Consider the following 24,450-nt stretch of genomic DNA (forward strand, 5'->3'; position numbering starts at 1 on the left):
CATATATGCTGTGTCAATCTAAGAATTAGAAAAAGAGGGAAATTATTATTCACCTACCGATGTCGTAAAAGGCGACTAAGGGATAAGCTTATAAACTTGAGATTCTTATTTGAGGCTAGCAACCTGTCACTCAGTCACACATCAGTTTCTTCAAGACTGTTGGCTCTGTCTACCCCGCAAGGGATATAGACGTCTTTTTATGTATGTAGCACGGCATGCGAGACGCAGTTTTAATCGTCGAAAAACTATAGCTGTAACGTCATTATTATGCAGTAAAAAGGATAATAGAAGTAGTAGGAACAGCGATAGTTTTTCGCGCGATATAAACGGCGTAGCGCGTGTCATGCTCACGGGGGCACATGTTATTACATACATACATACATAAAATCACGCCTGTTTCCCGGAGGGGTAGGCAGAGAGACTAACTCTTTCCACTTGCCACGATCTCTGCATACTTCCTTCGCTTCATCCACATTCATAACTCTCTACATGCAAGCTCGGCGGTTTCGGGCACTTTTGACCTGACCCTTTACCACGTTTTTATTCTTTGGCTAAAATCTAACACTGAAATAGATGAAGTCTGTCTATTCGCAACGGTTGTACTAATTAGTTCGCAGTGTTTTTGCATAATTAGTGTGCGAGTGATAATGATTGTTTGTTCAGTAAATTGAAACGTACTATTCATGGCTATATAAAAAATACATGGGAATTATAAAGTCATATTTAAAAGAATTTAGACAGCATAGACAATTGTAGATAGATAAAACTCTTAAAAAGTACCCGAAACCGCCGAGCTTCCATGAAGAGAGTTATGAATGTGGATAAAGCGAAGGAAGTATGCAGAGATCGTCGCAAGTGGAAAGAGGTAGTCTCTGCCTACCCCTCCGGGAAAGAGGCGTGATTTTATGTATGTATGTATAAAACTCTTTATTGCACCATAAGAGTAAAACATACAAAATACCACAAAACAGACAGAGATGGTACAAAGGCGGACTTATCGCTAATGCAATCTCTTCCAGTCAACCTTTGGTTGGATGGAAACCAAACAGGTGATTGGCGTTGGCGCCAAAAATTAACTCTATTACGTACAATGACTAAGGGATAGGATAATAAACTTGGTATTCTACTTGCAGTCGATGGGCTAGCAACCTGTCACTATTTGAATCTCAATGCCATCATTGCGCCTAACATCTGAACGTAGCTTATCAGTGTTTTCAATACTGTTGGCTCTGTCAACCCCGTAAGGGATATAGACGTGAATATACAGAAAGAACGGCGTATTACTCAATTAGGCCACGAAGTTATCAAAAAAGAAAAACTAAACACGAGACACTCTCGTCTTGTAACTCGTGGTCCATGAATATATATATATATATACCTATATATATATATATATATATTATATATATATATATATATATATATATATATATATATATATACCTATATATACCTATATATATATATAATGTCCTCCAATATTTTCCACACCACGCGCAAAGCCACGTGCTGATGCTGTTAGTAATAATGTTGTATGTTTATCCGGCTTTCTGTCACGTTACTCGAGACCGAAGCATTAGCACCTCCATAGTAATATTTTCTCAAAGGTGCAGCACCGTGTAGTTTCTGGTACTTTAGAAAAGGGCCAATGTATTTATTTCCCATACATACATACATATATAAAATCACGCCTCTTTCCCGGAAGGGTAGGCAGAGACTACCTCTTTCCACTTGCCACGATCTCTGCATACTTCCTTCGCTTCATCCACATTCATTACTCTCTTCATGCAAGCTCGGCGGTTTCGGGTACTGTTGTACTGTTGTTTTCTTGTTGTTTCTCATACATACATACATATGATCACGTCTATATCCCTTGCGGGGTAGACAGAGCCAACAGTCTTGAAAAGACTGAATGGCCACGTTCAGCTATTGTTTCTCATAGATGTTAAAAATATGATTTACGTTCGAAACTTGAGATTTATTTAAAAAAAAAGGGCGATCATGCTAGCTGCCTATTATAAATTTATTTCTTTTCACGTAAGACTAAAACAACCCTCATTTTCACACAAGAAAGAGCCCGGAGGCCGGAAACAATTAAAATTATTGTTAAATACGAAAATGCTTTACTTGAAGGAGCTTTTCCTGACGTAAATTACGGAATAATCACCGCAAAGAGTCCTCGTGGATTGATACACAAAATATGGAGAGCGCAGATATTGTACTTACTATTTATTAGAAATTCTTCTCAGAGAGGGTAGCCAAAAATGACTAGATGACGAGAAAGATGATTAACTATAAAAATACATACATACATATAGTAACGCCTATATCCTCTGCGGGGTAGATAGAGCCAACAGTCTTGAAAATACTGAATTGCCACGTTCAGCTATAATTGATATTCAACTAGTGACAGGTTGCTAGCCCATCGCCTAAAAAAGAATCCCAAGTTTGTAAGCATATCCCTTAGTCGCCTTTTACGACATCCATGGGAAAGAGATGGAGTGGTCCTATTCTTTTTTGTATTGGTGCCGGGAACCACACGGCACTTTACACTTTAAACATTCTGAAATCATCCGTCTGAAATCATATTACAGTAAGTAAAAAAAATTAAACGCAGATATCATGATATCTTATTACTTCCCATCCTATAATGCGCAAGATTGTTAGAATAGGTGTATAGTATATACATAGATGTAGATATGATTGTTATTTTGCACGTATTTTTGTGAAATGAGTGCACAGATAGAATATAACCTGCCCCGTGGCATGGCACATTTTTATAGTGCGAAACACTATCGTTGTCTCGTTTTACGTCATAATGAAAAGCGACACAGCTATAGATTTTCACGCGTAAAAACGGCGGCGTCACGCCGTTCCATGCTGCAGGGGATGGCATAAACCACAGGGTAATTTTTATCCTGAAATTTCCACGAAATTTCTACAAAACAACCATACAATCACAAATCACGCCTCTCTCCCGGAGGGGTAGGCAGAGACGTCGATCCCTGCATACTTCTCACGATATCCGAAAATAAGTACAAATATATACCAAAGCTGGGAGTGGACCTCAGAACCCCAAATGGTAGAAAAATGTTTTAACCATGTGTTACACGTTTGATCAATAAATATAATATGACGAAATAGACAAAGTCACATTTCTGTAACTTACTATATTCTGTAATACTCAGGGGTTGCTGAAATTATTTCCCAGGCAATAAAGGCGCGTACGAAATTCTATATTTAACCAACTTCATTACAATTTAATGTACAATTAATAATTATAACCGCGGTTGGCTATAATTAAGGCTACAGTGAAATTATTTCTAAATAAAATATCACAGCTTTAAGTCTCAAAGTTCTTTGATTAAGAGTTTTCTGCTTAGATGCCGTGGAATTTTCTGGGTCAAAATTTTACGGTCACGTATACCTGCCTGTTTCTAAACTACCTTGAACTTACTTTTATTTGTGCTTCAGTCCTTTGCACATTAAGGTAATCACAATGTGTTTATTTTACTACCAAAAAATGTATACCCAACATGCGACAAAACTTCAGCAGTCAGTGACAAAATTTGCAAAGATATGTGTAACCTTCGGAGAAGGTTCATCGTTATGTTTTTGATATAAAAAAAAGTTCATATTCCATACAATTATAGTCTGGAACATAAGTTAATCAAATTAAATACAATTGGATTTACATTTCGTAACACTACTCTTGCCGGACCTTGGTAATATGTGATTGCTGAAAGTGAGAGGTATGTGCTATTTTCACCTTGATAGAGAAGACTCTTTTTGTCTTTATTGTTAATTTTCATACAACAAGCTCGCAAGTACAACATCTCATAACATAACTTATAATCACGTCCATATCACTCGCGGGGTAGACAGAGCCAACAAACATCAAAAGACTGAGAGGCCACGCTCTAGGTTTAATAATAGAATTGAGATTCAAATAGTGACAGGTTGCTGGCCTATCGCCATAAAGAAGAATCCCAAGTATATAAGCCTAGCTATTAGTCGCCTTCTACGACATCCAAGAGTAAGAGATGGAGTGATCCTATTCCATTTTCTATTGGTGCTGGGAACCACACGGAACCAATAAAAGTAAAATTTCTTTAAAATCATCATTCATGCAAAATTGGAGTAAAGACAAAAGCAGGCCTCATCCCCTTAGCATTACACGCCCGACGCCGTTTTTATCGCGCGGAAAACTATCGCTTCTTATGATGACTTAAATAAAACGGGACAGTTATAGATTTTAACTGTCGATAGATAGATAGATAGATATGTGTCTGTCACCTCCTAGACCTTATCCCATTAACTTGAAGTCGACATTCCATCAGGAAAGGAAGTTGTCTTTTACTGACTCACTGACCAACTCAAAACGTCCACTGGACCCATCTGCAAAGCGTACGTGACGCCCGAGCGAGTACATATTATTACTTTTCAATGTTATTTCCGCTTACGTAACGTATCGTGAAAAGTCAAGGTTGGACGGATTAATTACATAAGACATTGAGCCTTATTCCTTTATGTTAGAGTTTAATATAAAAATATAATAATAGATTATTAGGGTTTTCAAATCGCACGCAACACTTGTTTCGGCGATTGTCTAGATAAATTACCGAGGTTCAGCAAAATCTTATAATTGAAGGTTGAATTTAAGGTTTTGAAATAGGTATGTAAAAAATGTTCACATTTTGTTTGTTTGTTTGTTATATGTTTATTGCATAGAAATTTACACAGTAACAAGAAAATAGTAAGTACATAGTTATAAAAGGAACAAATCACTTGCAATGGCGGACTTATCCCATGAAGGGATCTCTTCCAGTCAACCGGCAAACAATGTATTTTAATTACTCCAAATATTTTTTTTACTTTATTGTTTATTACGTTTAAAAAGACATTGAGAGTTATAAGTTTACATTTTTACCTCGGGAGGTCAAAGCTGTAAAAAATATATGTATAGCAATATATTGTCCATCGTTTTTTTTTCAACTAAACTCAAATTTCATTGTAATAATTTGCCATTGATCAATGAAATTTTGAAATGAATTATAATTCAATTACAATATACATATAATTTAATTTTTCTGATTAATTGAAATAAAACTCATTTGTACAGAGAGTAATGCCGTTTTAATTCAGCGTCTATTCACATTGCAATACACACACACATATAAAAACAGATAACAATTTTTTTTTTACCATTTATCGCAAAACTAGAACATACTTTCAAAGTCTTTTAAAAACACATCTTCTCTTAGCGAGACCTGACCCAGCGGCACAGAGTGTTCATTACACGTCTCCAGTTTGTGAGAGCATGGCACCAGATCATGGAGGTAAAGCTGCTGCCTTACTTGACTTGACTTGACGTCTTTATATACTAAACTAGCTGTGTCCGCGACTTAGTCCGCGTGAAATAGTTATTTTCATTGAAGCCCTCAAGGATGAATAATTTTCTCCGTTTTTTTTTTTTCACATATTCCATTATTTCTTTGCTCCTTATAGTTGCAGCGTGATGTTATAGGCCTCTTATTCATGTCATCGTCTTATTATGGTCATTTCAGTAATTTTTTGAAGTCCTACTGCAAAGACTTTTTGAAGTTTTAACATAAAATTTCACATCCAATGAAAAGATTTTTCTGGATACATCTTTCCTTGCGTATTTTCAGTTGCACTCTCTCTAACGTTACATTTCTGAGCGCGGGTTCGCTATCGCTCGAGGTTACCCGCTAAATCTCTGTCAGCAAAGCCTCCGCCTTACCTGACACCGTATCCGAGGAGCGGTGTATCTAGGCACGCGCCACTACCCTACTTTACGAGCAATGCACCTATGCCGTGTTCCCTTTCATCCAGTTTTCATTGCAATATGAACCATAAAACGTGAGATACAAGGATGTGATTAATGCTACATGGTATGGTTCGTATTGTTCGCCCTTTTTCCTTCTCGACGCTAGCGTAATGGAAACCTTTGTGCATTCGGGGGTGTGAATTTGGAAACGGGATAGCTACGTATGGCGTCTGGCAAAAGATGGTGTTTTGGCGTACAGGTGTTAGTTATGTTACATACATACATACATAAAATCACGCCTTTTTCCCGGAGGGGAACGCAGACACTACATCTTTCCACTTGCCACTTGTTATGTTATTATCTTATTTAGTATCTAGGGCTCGCACCAGGAAATATGAAAACGAAAAAATTACAAAGAGAAAAGCGTTGTAACGCGTATTTATCTTGCTTAGGTATATCTTTATTTACAAAATACAAATGTATAGCACAATTGGCGGACTTAATGCTAGTGGGTGTGACAAACTTTATGTGGGGTCAAACTAAAATAATTATAATAAATATACATAAAAACTGCAATAAATAAACAATATACATAAATAAATAGGTGCAGCGATTACCGAAATGAGTGAAAAGGGTTATAGAGATTAAATACCCTCGCGACTCAAGAGTAAACAGTCTACCTGCGATATGAAACTAGAACGACTTGGGGATGTCCTGATGGTCTCGGAAAGTGAATTAAAACTTTATTCATAAATAGTAGTTAGTTATTTAGGAAAGACCAGAGTGGAAACCCGTAATTGTGTATTTACCTCATGATGTTTTACCTCAACGTAAGATCAATCAGACCGATGAAATGCCATCCTATCCATAAACCAAAGATGGTTGATAAGTTCAAAGATAAAAGAAATGCAAATCTTTGTATGTTTATAGGTGAAAATATAGTGATGTTATAAAGAATAGGAAGCATATATAATCGACTAGCTGTGCCCGCGACTTCGTCCGCGTGAAAAAGTTATTTTGGGCATCATTGAAGCATCAAGGAGGAATAATTTTTCTCGTTATTATTTCACATTTTCCATTATTTCTTCGCTCCTATAATAGTTGCAGCGTGATGATAAATAGCCTAAAGCCTTCCTCGATAAATGCTCTATTAAACACAAAAAGAATTTCTCAATTCCAACCAGTAGTTCCTGAGATTAACGCGTTCAAACAAACAAACTCTTCAGCTTTATAATATTCGTATAGATTCCGAATCTACGCAGCACGTCGCCATTAACGTCAATTCATCTTCTTCATCCTAGCATCCCGGTAACATCTCTCAAGATGAGTTCAGGGTGTTCTCTTTGCTCATAATTGGGTAAGTCAAGTTTTTACCGACACCTGACCTCCGCATCCTTTGCAGGGGACCCTAACCCATAATGAATCATCATGAAAGGTCACTAGATGAATGTGCCTATTCTCTTAGTCGCCTTTTACGACATCGGTGAGAAAGAGATGGAGTGGTCCTATTCTTAAATGTCGAGAACCACACGGCACGATTTAAGGCAACTTATATTTCGGGTATTATACTCCATAGAATAAAAAGAACACTCCATCTCTTTCACATGGATGTCGTAAAAGGCCACTAAGGGATAGGCTTACAAACTTGGGATTCTTTTTTAGGCGATGGGCTAGCAACCTGTCACTATTTGAATCTCAATTCTATCATTAAGCCAAATAGCTGAACGTGGCCATTCAGTCTTTTCAAGACTGTTGGCTCTGTCTACCCCGCAAGGGACATAGACGTAACTATGTGTATGTAGAATAAATAGAAGCAATATACCGTTCGTTCATTCTGATCCTGAATTATTCAGTGCATTCAGAATGAATATTGCATGCACTCGGCCGCCATTCAGAGCTATACATACTTGTTGATTCCTTCAAATGTTGTTTGCTATAACTTACCGAGTGCTTTAATAATTCTGTCATTTTATTTTGAAGGGTTATTAGAAACTAGCTGTGCCCGCCGGCTTCGTCCGCGTGGGTTAGTTATTTTGGGCATCATTGAAGCCCTCAAGGATGAATAATTTTTCTCGTTATTATTTCACATTTTCCATTTTTTCTTCGCTCCTAAAACTTGCAGCGTGATGTTATAAAGCCTAAAGCCTTCCTCGATAAATGGTCTATTCAACACAAAAAAAATTCAATTCGAACCAGTACCTAGTTCCTGAGATTAGTGCGTTCAAACAAACAAACTCTTCAGCTCTATAATATTAGTATAGATATGTGTATAAAATGTGTTCACGCATCACGCGACGCTATCAGTCAAAAACAGCGCAAGAGTTCAAAATCGGAGCCGCGGTTCCCCAGGCTTAACACCTAGCCTGGCGGAAGATCTTCCCTTAGTGGCGGTCGAGCCCTAGGCATCACCCACGTTACAACCTGATCAACTTTATGGACACCCAGTAAACCTTTAAAACCATCATGAGCGCATGACTATAGCTTCTAGCAAGGAGACAAGTCTTCATCCCGATCGTAGCTTCGAATTGTAAAATACATACATACATAAACCACGCCTCTTTTCCGGAGGTGTAGGCATAGCCTACATCTTTCCACTTGCCACGATCCCTGCACACTTCTTACGCTTCATCCACATTCATAACTCTCTCCATGCAAGCTCGTCGGTTTCAAATCACTTCTAAAATTTCCTCATTGATGAGGAATTTGTATCAAATAGCAGATACCCTTCAACGCTACTCTTTCGACACAAATATACAGTATATTTAATCTTAGAAAATTTTTAGTATTAAAAAAAATCCTCACAAACGTTTACATTCTATTTCCTAGACGCCGGTGCAATTAGTCATTGACATTTAACCCTTTTTTATAAACAGTAGGTACTTAAAAGGCGCCGAGTCAGTCACAACGGCTAATAAAGGTGAACTTCGAGGAAAATCTGTGTATTTTCTCGGAAATACCACTGTCATTCGTCAGCCGGCTTCAATTAGCTGTGTTGTTATAACGAAAATAGACAGTTCAGGACAAAGTCGGTTAAATAATTTTAAAGTGCCGTTACAGTTTACTTCTATTGAGGATTTGATCTAATTCTACGATACATACATAAATATACTCACGTCTATATCACTTGCGGGGTAGACGGAGTCGAACGAGGTCGAAGTCTTGTAAAGACTGTTAGACCACGCTCAGCTGTTTGGCTAAATGATAGAATTGAGGTTCAAATATGTAGTCATAGGTTGCTAACCTATCGCCTAAAATAAGAATCTAAAGTCTATAAGCCAATCCCTTAGTCGCATCGACGCGTTTACGACATCCATGAGAATGAGACAGAGTAGCCCTATTCTTTTTTTATTATTGGTGCCGGGAACCACACTGCATTTATAAAATACCTATATTTAAAAACTCAATAGAAGTTTTGTTCGCTCGTTTAATTTAATGTTGTCTATTACTTTTCTTTAGAAAGAGTTTTTGACCTGAGTATTAAACAAATTAACTGACCAGTGAAATTTCACGCTCCATGGACCAAGTCACCTAGTTACATGTTTACAGCTGTATTAACGTTAGTTGAGCCGAATCTATTGTTTGTCGGGAGGTGCAAAGAGATGAACAGGCTACATACAAATTTGCTTAACTTAAATAAAGCAGCGTACATATTGGAAGCAAATTTTGCATTAGACTGGCAACCATTAGAATGGTCGTTGAGAACAATTTTGTTCGACAGACGTCCATAAATATTATTTATTTTATTTAGAAAACTAACAGCGTTACAGTTTTTTTTTACAATGATCTCAATTAAATCTTAAAGCCAATGATAGGTTTATGGTTCTACGAAAAAAAAACAAAAATAGATATCACACTGCAACCTTATCTAAACATAAGAAATTTTCATGAAATAGAATGCTACAAATAAATTCGCACCTTTAACAAAACGGGAAATTGTTTATCTAGGAGCTAAAGTGCAAAGAATGTTGATTATTTTATTGGTCGTTTAAATTCTCGAATGCGTAAAAACACGACATCGTGATTGCAAGTATATTTAAAATGTCCATAAAATTATCACCTGGACTCATCAGTTGTAGATACAACTGATGGGTCCAGCTAAGTAAACTGAGAAGTTAAACAGTAAGTGGTTATTAAGTAGTAAGTGGTTAAACAGTAAGTGGTTTGACAATTGATAAAAATGACGCAACATTCTATCAAATAGTACCAAAATATGGGTGGCCGAACAGTTAAGTTGTTCTGAGTGATTGCACCTTTGTTTCTACATTTCTAAACCGTGGCTGATCTTAAGAAGATGAGGGAAACTCCATAAATGTAAATAGATAAAAATTAGAAGACTATTTGGTACACTTTTTAGCGCGATAGTCACACACAAAAAGTCATAGGCAAAAACAAAACTGTACTTCAAAAGTAATAATTCAATTTATATTAACACTAATGACAAAAACTCGCAAATAAACGAGCGCGAAGCCAAATATATTTGACAAGCAAGTCCACGATTAAAACAAAACATCGCGTATAATTAGGTGATTAAGAACCAGTTTGACGGCCGCTGACGTCAAAGTGCAGCCGGGTGCGGACAGGTTTGGAACCGCTGGTAGAAAATATTGCTCACACAAGTGTTAACCGCGATTCACAAGTTTCATTTAAAAGTATGAAATATCTAAAAAAAAGAACAAGTTTGGGACTATAATGGCGTCTCTTTCTAAAAGTGGCAAGCAGAGACTACATGTTTTCACTTTCTACAAATATGCTTTTTTTGCTTCATCCACTTGCATCAATCTTGATATATGTATAAATCAATATAGAAAGATACATTTTTTAGTACAGATACCGAATCAAAACAGGTTCCAAAAGAGATTTTATCACACACTTTTTTTACAGACATTTCATTTACAGTCACTCGCAAAAGTCTAGACACGTCACGAACATTTCAAGTAAAAAAGTACATACCTAAACTTTTGCAGCCGTGACACATACTCTTACGAGGTCTAGCTAGATATATTTCCGTGCTCTCAGACAAGAAAACGGTAGTCGTAAAGAAGAACCATTTTCATTAAACATATGAAAAATATGCATAGCGTAAGTATAACTTATGATACACGTGTACACAAAATTCAACAGTCACTCACTACTTGACTCCGTATGGAACTCTATGACGTGGTAATAGAGACGAATTTGGATAGATTGACATGTTGTTGAATGTACTATGAATAATTCCGTGATTCTAGATTGATATTCTGGGTCCGAAGCGAATGCGATGGCAGGTCACCGACCTCCATGGTGATTTGCAAACGGAAACCTTTCTATTTCATTAACACCCTAAGTTGTTTGTTACGAACTGTAGATGTGTTTTCTTTTTTTTTATTTCTTCATTCAAATGCAAAAACACAACCCACCCGCACAAACCCTAAATTTTTATACATAGAGGTAGTTTTTCCCATGAGAATTTCCATAAACAAATGTACTTCGATGTTTAACTTTGGGTGATTAATTTAATATATATTTTTTTAAATATCACGTATATATAATTACTAGCGACCCGCCCCGGCTTCGCACGGGTGCAAAATTATAAATGTTATTATACATAAAAACCTTCCTCTTGAATCACTCTACCTGTTACAAAAAACCGTATCAAAATCCGTTGTGTAATTTTAAAGATTTAAGCATACAGACAAACAGACTAAAATAGCGACTTTGTTTTATACTATGTAGTGATAGTGAAGAGTCTGGAGAAGGACATAGGGTACCATTCATCCCGCTAAGAACTATAGTTCCCGTGGGTTTTGCAAAAAAACCTGTATTCTTTTGTAGGCGGCGCGGCGCTTAAATTTGTCGAGGTAGCGTTTGATAAGCTACTTTTTGTCGGCGGCGCTAATTTCGTCGCTCTTTTTATTAGACGCCGTTAAATTTAAATTCGTCGGTTCTTGTAGATAGCGCAAAATTCACGCGAGCAAAACTGCGAGTAAAGGCTAGTATGCTTACAAATAAAATTTCCCGCCCACAAGCGGCTATAATCAGATTTATATGCCGAAATTTTCGCGCGGGGAAATCCCCAGTCAGAAAATAGTATGTATTAGATAAATATAACTCTGCCCAGTGACGCCGCGCTCTCGGGTTAATTAGCTCTCATTACACAACTAAAAATAAACTCCACGTGTATGCAATCTCGATTCAGCCGATACTATTGCTGTGTGTATTTAAAGAAGTAATTGGATTTGTTGAGGACTAATACAGCTCGCACGGGGATGGTCTTATTTTCTGCATACATACATAAATACATATGGCCACGTCTATATCCCTTGCGGGGTAGTCAGAGCCAACAGTTTTGAAAAGACTGAATGGCCACGTTCAGCTATTTGGCTTAATGATAGAATTGAGATTCAAATAGTGACAGGTTGCTAGCCCATCGCCGCAAAAAGAATCCCAAGTTTGTAAGCCTATCCCTTAGTCGCCTTTTACGACATCCATGGGGAAAAGATGGAGTGGTCCTATTCTTTTTTTTTCTTTCCAGGAACCACACGGCACACACACACGCATATAACTGGGTGTGGTACAAATAACAGATTAGTGTTTTTCATTTAAAAAATAGGTCCTTGATACGTGTGCAAAGTTCCAAGTTGATCAGACGTTTAGAAACCAGTGAAAATTAAGCTCAAAGATTCCGTTACATACATACATACATAAGTACATACATACAACCTAAGCTAATAAAAGCGTAGTAAAACATAAGAAACTGACCTTCGTGCAAAACTGGCAGCCGCATCCCGATATGAGTGTGACCTTGTCTGCCGTGGCGTCTTCCAAGCACAGTTTGCAATTGATGGGGGCTGCGGGCGCGAACCCACCGGCGCCGTCCAGGGAATACCTGGGGATACACACATACATATGGTCACGTCTATATCCCTTGCGGGGTAGACAGAGCCAACACCTTGAAAAGACTGAATGGTGGGGGACTGCGGGGGCGAACCCACCGGCGCCGTCCAGGGAATACCTGAGGACACATACATACATACATATGGCCACGTCTATGTCCCTTGCGGGGTAGACAGAGCCAACAGCCTTGAAAAGACTGAATGGTGGGGGCTGCGGGGGCGAACCCACCGGCGCCGTCCAGGGAATACCTGAGGACACATACATACATACATATGGTCACGTCTATATCCCTTGCGGGGTGGACAGAGCCAACAGTCTTGAGAAGACTGAATGGTGGTGGCTGCGGGCGCGAACCCACCGGCGCCGTCCAAGGAATACCTGAGGATACATACATACATACATATGGTCACGTCTATATCCCTTGCGGGGTGGACAGAGCCAACATTCTTGAGAAGACTGAATGGTGGGGGCTGCGGGCGCGAACCCACCGGCGCCGTCCAGGGAATACCTGAGGATACATACATATGGTCACGTCTATATCCCTTACGGGGTGGACAGAGCCAACAGTCTTGAAAAGACTGATAGGTCACGTTCAGCTATTTGGCTTAATGATAGAATTGAGATTCAAATAGTGACAGGTTGCTAGCCCATCGCCTAAAAGAAGAATCCCAAGTTTGTAAGCTCTACCCCTTAGTCGCCTTTTACGACATCCACGGGAGAGAGAAGCGAGTGGGCCTATTCTTTTTTGTACTGGTGCCGGGAACCACACGGAACTGCCGGGAACCACACGGCTTATTGATTCTATATTTAGTCGAGAACCATACATACACACGCCAATAAACTGACATAACGTGACGTGACCAAATAACAAGAGGAAATGACAAAAAGGGAAAGTTCCATTTTCTTTGTTATCGAACGCCGCTCGCTGTAATTTTTGTACGATTATTGTCGTTTTTTTTTTGTTAACACGGTTGATACATCACTCTCACAGCTTATTATAGTCTTAGCTTACCAAGCACTTTTGAGATATGTGGCCTTGACAGATTATTTTGTGCCGTGTGGTTCCCGGCACCAATAAAAAAAAAGAATAGGACCACCCCGTCTCGTTCCCATGGATGTCGTAAAAAGTGACTAAGGGATAGGCTTATAAACTTGGGATTCTTTTAGGTGATGGGCTAGCAACCTGTCACTATTTGAATCTCAATTATATCATTAAGCCAAACAGCTTAACGTGGCCTATCGGTCATTTCAAGACTTGTTGTCTCCGTCTACTCCGCAAGGGATATACATATACGTGATTATTCGTATGCATGTAAGTAAAATTCTTTATAATTGAAGAAACACATCTCACTCAGACCGCTTAGGTACTTTGGGGATAAAAATAAAGAAGTAATAACAGGCGGACTCCAATACAAGTATAATATTGTGAAGTTGACGTTGTTGAAGAAAATGCTGCAGTGCAGTTTGTAACCGCTTCTTCTGCACTGACGCCTTGGAAGCGGCTGTAAACTTAGTTTTTAAGTTATTCATTTGACGTCAACCAATGTTGTTAAACCATACGTTTTGACAATTATTAAGCGATATATAGTATCCTATAGTAATGAATAAAAATTTTGAATTTTGAGTAGCAAGACACCTGACTATCCAAACTGACCTGGACCCACCGGCGCCGGCCAAGGACAGCAGCGACGAGCATCTGGAGCACACCGAGGGTGCCCGCAGACGATTGTGAGCTCGGATCGGCTCCGGCGCTCTCTCGCGGTCCGTCAGGGCGAGTACCGTGGAACACTTCCTCAGACCTGGTGGTGGCAAGGAGAATACCACATTAATCCATACATTCATATATAATAAAGGGATAAAGACGTGACCATATGTATGTATGTATGTATTCATATAATCACGTCTATATACTTCGCGGGGTAGACAGAGGCGGCGGTCTTGAAAGACTATCTCTAAGTCGCCTTTTACGACATCCATGGGAAATATTTGGAGTGCATACGATTTTATAATTAAGAGGAATGTCAATATACCATTCTAATATAATAACAGAAGATATTCGCTTGTTGAACTGCCTAGCTTGGCTTAAAGTGGCCATCATTCACTGTTGGCTGTGACTACCCCAATACAAGCGAAAGTTGGGATATATCTAAGTACGTACTAACGGCCGCCAGCGGCTTCGTCCGCGTGAAATCATTCCCACGGGGACTCCCGAGATAAAAAGTACCCAATTTCATCGTAATCGGTTCAGTAGTTTTTGCGTAACAAACAAACATCCATATAGACATCCTGACACACATAACATTACAGTCTTTTCAAGACTGTCGGCTCTGTCTACGCCGCAACGGATATAGACGTGATTATATGTATGTATACATGTATATTTATTATTTTCATATGGCTGTGTGACATACGAAACGAACGGACATGACGAAACTATAAGGGATTTTTCGTTGCCATTTTACCACAATACCCAAAAAACTGAAGATCTCAACAACATCTTACCTACCTACGTATCATTCTTACCGGATCTACATACAGCAAACATAAACCGGAAATGCATTTGCGGCCATGCAATACTTTCGAGAGAGAGAGAGAGTGAAAGGCGCCTCCCTGTTACGTTAGTTACCGAGTCACAGTAGGTACATATCGATTATCGCGCAACGGTAATCGAGTGGTGTCAATCGATGCCGCGTGCCCTGGTGTTATTATTGTAATCTTTGTTTGTTTGTCTGTAATATCTTTATTGGACAGAAATTTACACAGTTACAAGAAATAGTATATTTACTTTTGTTTGTAAGCGTAGAAATCGTGAATATATCCGTACATAAAAATCTAAAAATTTTATGTGTATGAGTCACCGAGTCAGCCAAATTTATTTATTTATATATTTATGTACATAAAGGAAAAAGTAAGACTAGAATTTAAACGAAAGAGAAATTAAGTACACTACTTATTTCTGGAGAAATTTATTGTATTTACTAGCTGTTGCCCGCGACTTAGTCCGCGTAAATTTCGAGTTGTATCTTAATCATACAGTCAGATACAGACAGACAGACAAAAAATGTAAAAATAAATTCTCTATCCGTTTCAGTCAAAATATTAAATGTATAGACAAAATATTTTTACCGTTTTATTATATGTAGTATTTTGATTTTCAGTTTTTTTTAATAAAATACTCAAACAATACAAAAAAAAATATTTTTATAAAAAAAATATATCTTGTAATTGGTGGAATATGTATGTAACCACTGGACCATCGAGGCCGTTGCGGTGGTGACGAAATTAAAGTAGACTACATACATATGGTCACGTCTATATCCCTTGCGGGGTAGCCAGAGCCAACAGGCTTGAAAAGACTGAATGGCCACGTTCAGCTATTTGACTTAATGATAGAATTGAGATTCAAATAGTGATAGGTTGCTCGCCCATCGCCTAAAGAAGAATCCCAAGTTTGTAAGCCCATCCCTTAGTCGCCTTTCACTTATATTTATATGTTATAGGTATAATGCTGTCGTATAATGATAAATGACTTTGAATTTTTAATTTCGTAACTTATTTGCAGGCAAACTGATGCCTTGAGTTCATTCAAATGTCGATAACTTTTTTTTAGTGAACCGATTTTGATGAAACAAATTTTATCCTGAGTCAAAACAAAGCAATTGGTGAAAGTTTCAAGAAAATCGGTCCAGTACTTTCGGAGATAATCGTGATCATACATACAGACAGACAGACAGACAGACAAGAAATTAAAAAAATATATTTTTGCTCTCTATTATTCATTCTAAGTGTCCCTCTATCCATTTCAGTCAAAAATACTAAATGTACAGGCAAAATATTTTTCCTGTTTTATTATATGTATATATAGATTATGTCAGATATAAGGGTACGCTCGCGGCTTCGCTCGTTAAAACAGAAAAGAAAAATTTTATTTCCGTTCCCGTGGTAGTTTCGGGAAAATTCTCTATTACATACATATAGTCACGTCTATATCCCTTGCGGTTAGTCAGAGCCAAACGTCTCGAAAAGACTTAAAAGTCCCGTTTAGCTATATGGCTTCATGATGGAATTGAGATTCAAATAGTGACAGGTTGCCAGCCCATTGCTTTTAAGAAGAATCCCAAGTCTATAAGCCTATCCCTTAGTCGCATTTTACTACATTTATGGGAACGATATTAATATGTTAATCAATCTGTCAGTAATTATGCATACATACATTTAATCCCGGCACCAATAAAAGAATAGGACCTCTCCATCTCGTTTCCATGGATGTCGTAAAAGGCGACTAAGGTATATGCTTAAAAACGTGCCGGGAACCACACGGCACCAATAAGAAACGAATACGCGACATGTCAACAGAATAACAAACATTTGACTCGACCGATTTTGGTAATCCGTCGCTTGCGCAACGCCATTGTTCCGAACACTCGGCCATAACATGCTATCCGTGGTAATGTAATGGCCAAGGTTCAAAATTTAATTCCGTCGTCTTGACATCCATTTCATTGATAGTGTTTTCATGACTGTTGGCTCTGTCTACCCCGCAAGGGATATAGATAGACGTGAGCATGTATGTGTGTATATGTTTTCGTAATGATCGTGGATATATAAAACTGTATCTGAATTAATTTTTGATAGAGAAAAACATACAATTACATACTTAAGAACTTTCTGTGCCGTGTAGTTCCAGACGCCAATAGAAAAAGAACGGGACCACTCCATCCCTTTCCCATGGATGTCGTAAAAGATTGATAGGCCACATTCACCTTTATGGCTTCATGATGGAATTCAGATTCAAATAGTGACTGACAGCTTGCTAGCACATCGCCTTGAAGAAGAATCCCAAGTTAACAAGCCTGTCCCTTGGTCGCCTTTTGCAACATCCATAGGAAAATATATAGAGTGATTCTATTCTAAAGTGCTGGAAACCACAAGACACCAAATGATACTTTACAACAAATTAGCATATCGCTATAAACATATTGTGAGTTTGTCAGGATGTCAGTATGGATGTTTTTCGTTACTTTGTCACGCAAAAACTACTGAACCGATTACGATGAAATTTGGTATGTGGGTAGCTGAAGACCCAGAATAACACATAAGCTACTTTTTATTCCAGAGTTCCCGCGGGATTGATAGGGTTTCCATGCATACGAAGTCGCGGGCGGCCTCTAGTAAACTATAATTTTGTTACATAAGAAACGATACCATAGTTTAATGCAAATTGAAGATAATTCATTATATTTATTTGACGAGGTGGTTACGTAAACTCATTGTTTTGTGTTTATCACGCCATATGTGGCATAGAGAATGTGCATTGAATAACATTGTGTGAATGACAAAACTAAGAATTCAACGTAGTTCCGTAAAATGTTGTACGTGTATGCTACTAAAATCAACAATTTACATGTGAAACTTTCTCATAGATACATACAATCGCGTCTATATCCCTTGCGGGGTTGACAGAGCCAACTGTCTCGAAAACACTGAAAGGCCACGTTCAGCTGTATTGCTTCATGATTCTGTATTCATGCATTGATTCTGTATTCATCATTTCATATACATACATTCATGTATATCTGTATTCTCAATTCCATTGCGATTCAAATAGTGACACAATAGAATAGGACCACTCCATCACTCTCCCATGGATGTCGCAAAAGGCGATTAAGGGATAGGCTTACAAACTTGGGATCCTTTTTTAGGCGATGGGCTAGCAACCTGTCACTATATGAATCTCAATTCTATCATTAAGCTAAATAGCTGAACGTGGCCATTAAGTCTTTTCAAGACCATTGGCTCTGTCTACCACGCAAGTGATATACACGTCACCATATATATGTATGTATGTATGTATAGTGACAGGTTGATAGCCCATCGCCTAAAATAAGAATCTCAAATTAACAAACCTATCCATTAGCCGCCTGGAATTTCACTCCAGCGGTTTGATTAGTCAGACAAGACATTCAGCGTCCTTTGTTACATACCTAACTAAAAAAAAAAAACGAATAGGGCTCCCACTCACCCTCCAACAACGGCTGCGGCTGCGCAAGCACGGAGTCCCGGGACGCAGCCCTGCGGACCGGCTTCGCGGGCCTAGCCAGCGACCTCAGGCCTCCGCTCAGGATCAGTTCCAGGGCGCGGCGACCGCCCGGCCCCGTGCCACCTCCCTGTGAAAAAAAAGGTAATCATTAATATCACTACATACGCAGTATAAAACAAAGTCGGTATTTTAGTCTGTTTGTCTGTATGCTTAAATCTTTAAAATTACGCAACGGATTTTGATGCGGTTTATTGTAACAGGTAGAGTAATTCAAGAGGAAGGTTTTTATGTATAATTACATTTATAATTTTGCACCCGTGCGAAGCCGGGGCGGGTCGCTAGTTGATAATAAATAAAAAACACTAGATACTATATAATATCTGTCGGGGACCTGGTGGAATAAATTTCTCTAGAAATATGTAGTGCCCTTGTTCTGTATTTCTCTTTATTTTAAATTTTATTCTTATTTTCCTTGATTTACATAAATATATAAATAAATAAAATAATATCTCATACATACATATAGTCACGTCTATATCCCTTGCGGGGTAGACGGAGCCAACAGTTTTGAAAAGACTTTCAGTCTTTTCAAAACTGCTATGGCCATGCTAGTATATTCAGCTGTTTGGCTAATATAGAATTGAGAGTCAACTAATGACAAGTTGCTAGCCCATCGTCTAAGAGAAGAACCTATACTTTTGTAACTTTTTACGACATCCATAGGAAAGAGATCCATGAGATTTCTTCTTTGACCAATAAACCCTAATAAGACCCGTGTACCAAATAATGGGTGGTTCTCCAGTAATCACAGCGGCACGCAAAGGTTTCAACAGTCCCTCTTTTACGCATAGGGGTTAAAAATAAAGATATGTACATTCCCACGAGAAATTGACACCAAAACGCAGAACACGGCCGTGAACTGCGGAATATAATTGAAGAATAAACAATTTTAATGGACACTCAGCTAAATACTGCATGTATAAACAATACCAATGGGTTTTTATTTAAAAAAAAACTACTGAGATATTTGCATACAATGATCCGCGCGTGTGTAGAAGTCGTCAATATACACATAACCACGTCTATATCCCTTGCGGAGTAGACAGAGCCAACAGCCTCGAAAAGACACGCTCAGTGACGCTCAGCTGCTTCGCTTAATGATAGAATTGAGATTCAAATAGCGACAGGTTGCTAGTCCATCGCTTTAAAAAAAATACCAAGTTTATAAGCCTCAGTCGCCCTTAACGACATCCGTGGGAAAGAGATGGAGTAGTCTTATTATTTTTTGTATTGGTGCCGGGAACCACACGGCACCTGTGTGTAATTGTGTGTAACAGTGAAGAGAGTTGAGGGCGACCCATGCCAAAATAATATTTGGCAGATCAAGGTTAAGAAGATCATTGTAATCTATAGTAACGTTTATGCCATTACAATAGGATAGAATGATCTTCTACTTCACGTGGAAAACGTTGGGCGAAACGATGATTATGCTTTACATACATACATAAAATCACGCCTCTTTCCCGGAGGGGTAGGCAGAGACTATACATACATACATAAAAATCACGCCTCTTTCCCGGAGGGGTAGGCAGAGACTACCTCTTTCCACTTGCCACGATCTCTGCACACTTCCTTCGCTTCACCCACATTCATAACTCTCTTCTCTAATATGTACAGCCAACCTCATATCAAGATACCAGACATGGAACTCCATGTCACGGTTATAGAGACGAATTCACAGTGAATTTGGTTAAGTTGATTTGCCCCTGTTGACTGCACCCCCCTCCCTGCAACCAGCTTCACTCGTTGACCTTTGAAATTGCATTTACCTAATGATCATATAACTGGGTCCCCTAATTAATTGATTCGTCCGTTTTAATTAAAATATATAGTTTGATTTACAGCTTCCAATGTGAACTAAATTGGATCGGTAATTAGGAACGAGGCACGTGTTTAGGCGGTTGGTTACAGACGAACGCACGTTTTCTACAGCGAGCGTGGCGAGTTATAATACACTAGCTGTAACTCCTCTCCAGAGTCCAGAGTGGCGAGGATGCCACCAGGACTGAAGCCTGGTGGTAGAAGAAGCCATTCAAAGTAAGTGAAACCGCGTAATGGTATTGATGTCATCAGAATCCCTTCACAAAAACAAACGTATGTTTCGCACGATCACGAGAGGGTGATATGAAATAATTTATCATGTTTTTTTTCTATTGGTACCGTGTGGTTACCGGCACCAATAAAAACAAAGAATAAGACCACTCCTTCTCGTTCCCATGGATGTTGTAAAATGCGACTAAGGGGGACGGGCTTATAAACTTGGGATTCTTCTTTTAGGCGATGGGTTAGCAACCCGTAACTATTTGAATCTCAATTCTATCTTAAAGCCAAATAGCTGAACGTGGCCTATCAGTCATTACAAGACTGTTGGCTCTGGCTACCCCGCAAGGGATATAGCCGTGAATATGTGTATGTATGTATCATGTTTACATACATGATGCATGTGAGGCTTATAAAATGGTTAGACATTTAAATAAATCTCGATAGCGCTTATAAATTAACGATGCTGTCTTGTGGCCTCGACCATGTTTGTATTGTAATGTAATAGGCTTATTTTTCCATAGCACATCGGATTACATAGATAACTAGCTATGCCCGCAAATTGGTCAGCGTGGAATAGTTATTTTGGGCATTATTGAAGCCCTCAAGGATGAATAATTTTGGCCGTTTTTTTTTTCACATTTTCCATTATTTCTTTGATCTTTATAGTTGCAGCGTGGTTATATAGCCTAAAACCTTCCTCGATAAATAAATCTATTGAACGCAAAAATAATTTTTCAATTCGAACCCGTAGTTCCTGAGATTAGCGCGTTCAAACAAACAAACTATGTAAATGTTACTTTTTGGAATTAAGATTAAAATAGTGACAGGTTGCTAGCTCATCGCCAATGATAAGAATCCCCAGTTTATTAGCATTTCCTTTAGTCGCCTTTTACGACATCCATGAGGAAGTTTGTTTGTTTCTTTGTTTGCGATATCTTTATTGCCCAGAAATTTACACAGTTACAAGAAATAGTACAAGAATATTAGAAGTATTTATCCCTTGCGGGGTAGACAAAGCCAACAGTTTAGAAAGACCACGCTGTATGGCTTAATATTTGAATTCAGATTCAGTTATTGACGGGTTGCTAGCCCATCGGCTACAATTAGAATCCCAAGTTTATTACCCTTTCTATTAATCGCTTAATACGACATACACTAGAAAGATATATAGTAGTCCTATTCTTAAGTACCTGGAACCACACGGCACATATGTTTCATACAACACACAAATTGACAACACAACCCATACGTAAGTATTCAGGACTTGTCTGCGCCGTCGAATAATGATGTGATGACGATCGTGCTTGGAATTCTCATGACCGATGACAGATATTGCAAACTGATTCAACATGAAATGAAATTTTGAATTTAATTGTGAAACACATGTCTTCAAGAGAATGCAATGTCATGAGATCGTTGGGACCTTGTGGTTTACTTACTTACATAACATAACATATAGTCACGTCTATATCCCCTGCGGGGCGGACAGGGCCAACAGTCACCAAAAGACTGACGGGCCACGTGGCCTGTCAGTCTTTTCGGCTTCGACTTGGCTCTGTCTACCGCGCAAAGGATATAGACGTGACTATATGTATGTATTTATAAAGATTCCTTTTCAGGTCTGGGGGTGTACTAAGAGACGATTTCCCGAAATTCCCACGAGATCGGGAATATCGCCAAATAGAAGAATCTCAATTTTATTAGCATTTACACCACCTAGATCGGTTCACTTCACACAATATACATATATCGCGTCTTCATCCCCAACGGTGTAGACAGTACCAATAGAAAAGAATAGATTTATTTTCAAAATAGGATACAAGGTATCACTTATTGACGTAACTACTACCGCTTCCAAAGCGCATGTGAAGAAGAAGCGGCGGAACAAACTACACTGTAGCATTTTCATCGGACGTCAATATACAAATGTAGATCTCTTAAATCTAAATCATGGACGAATGCACATTGTCTACATTAAAAAACATGAATGAATGTAGAACTAGTTAATAGTATCAAGCAGCAAAGGCCACGTTCAGCTCGATGGCTTAATGATGATACTATGGCAAGAACAGCCGGGGGGTATGATGTATTACTTCCGCTAAAATTGGTTGAACTATCTAAGGCTAAAACACCCATTAATATTTATTAGTTAAGGAAGTAGACATACATTATAATTAGTTTGTTCTGCTAATCTACAACTCCCAACGATTATTACAAACTAGACTCCGCCCGTGACTTCGTCCGCATGGAAACCCTATCAGTACCGCGGGAACTCCGGGATAAAAAGTAGCCTTTGTGTTATTCTGGGTCTTCAGCTACCTACATACCAAATTTCATCGTAATCGGTTCAGTAGAAAAAAAGAATAGCACCACTCCATCTTTTACCCATGCATGTCGTAAAAGACGACTAAGATAGACTTAAAAACATGGGATTCTTCTTTCAGGCGATGGCCTAGTAACCTATCACTGACTGCGCGCTTTAGTGATTGTTCAGAAATCCCTGTAACTAAAATCTTCAATTTCTCATCTTAACAGGATAATATAATTAACTCTGTTCTAATTGACGGGAAAGGTACATCAAAACCGTTTGGTGCCGTGTGGTTCCCGGCACAAGTACAAAAAAACAATAGGACCACTCCATTTCTTTCCTATGGATGTCGTAAAAGGCGACTAAGGGATAGGCTTACAAACTTGGGATTCTTTTTTTAGGCGATGGTCTAGCAACCTGCCACTATTTGAATCTCAATTCTATCATTGAACCAAATAGCTGAGCGTGGCCTATCAGTATTTTCAAGACTGTTGGCTCTGTCTACCCCGCAAGGGATATAGACGTGACCATATGTATGTATGTTGACGGGAAAGCACAGCTCGAATTCGGCAACATACTCGTAAGTGATGTCATGTCAGCCACCGGTTTTAAATGAATCGGCTGAAATAGACCTCGTTGTGCTAATGACCATGATCACAAACAGCGCACGTTATATAAACAACATTATCGTATCAACGGAATACATATCACATAATCACGTCAATATCCCTCGCGGGGTAGACAGAGCCAACACAAATAAACCTACTTACTAACAGTGCGCTTTGGAAGCGGTAGTAGTTATAATTAGATTTAAGTGATGTGACGTCAATAAGTGATACCTTGTATCCAATTTTAAAAGTAAATCTATTCTATTCTTGTCTTGAGCAGACTGATAGGCCACATTCAGCTGTTTGCCATAATGATAGAATTGGGATTCGAATAGTGACAGGTTGCTAGTCCATCGCCTAAAAGAAGACTCCCGAGTTGTGTAATATCCCTTAGTCGCCTTTCACGACAACCACGGGAACGAGATGGAGTGGTCCTATTCTTTTTTTTATTGGTGCCGAGAACCACACAGCAAGTTTATTTTTTTGGTCTTCACAATTGCTAACCTTGAAAAGTCCGTTGTAGTAATGACCTTCAGAGTTTTAATTTTAATTAAAACAGCTGTATATGTTTACAGCTTCCGCGAACGTTATATTGGCCCGATGCCCGAGCAAATAATCTCTCATCTTTTGCACCCACGAAATGTTTCAATACAACTCTGTTCTTTATCTCTTGTTGGTAACCAAAAATTTTTATAGGTATGTTACTTCTTTCATTCATGTTTTTTAA

The 24,450-nt window shown here is 38.6% G+C and overlaps 1 protein-coding gene across 1 annotated transcript in view; it reads right to left on the minus strand.

Annotated features, from left to right (window-relative positions):
* The window catches only part of LOC106133436 (E3 ubiquitin-protein ligase RNF144A), a 47,518-nt gene extending 34,864 nt beyond the window's left edge, over positions 1 to 12,654 (minus strand). The window contains exon 1 of the mRNA XM_060946444.1: positions 12,530 to 12,654. The gene's annotated coding sequence lies outside the window, so the exon portion shown is untranslated. The remainder of the gene's footprint in view (positions 1 to 12,529) is intronic.
* Between the last annotated feature and the right edge of the window lie 11,796 nt (positions 12,655 to 24,450).

Source organism: Amyelois transitella, chromosome 11 (genome assembly GCF_032362555.1).
Source record: "Amyelois transitella isolate CPQ chromosome 11, ilAmyTran1.1, whole genome shotgun sequence".
Taxonomy (NCBI): Eukaryota; Metazoa; Arthropoda; class Insecta; order Lepidoptera; family Pyralidae; genus Amyelois; species Amyelois transitella.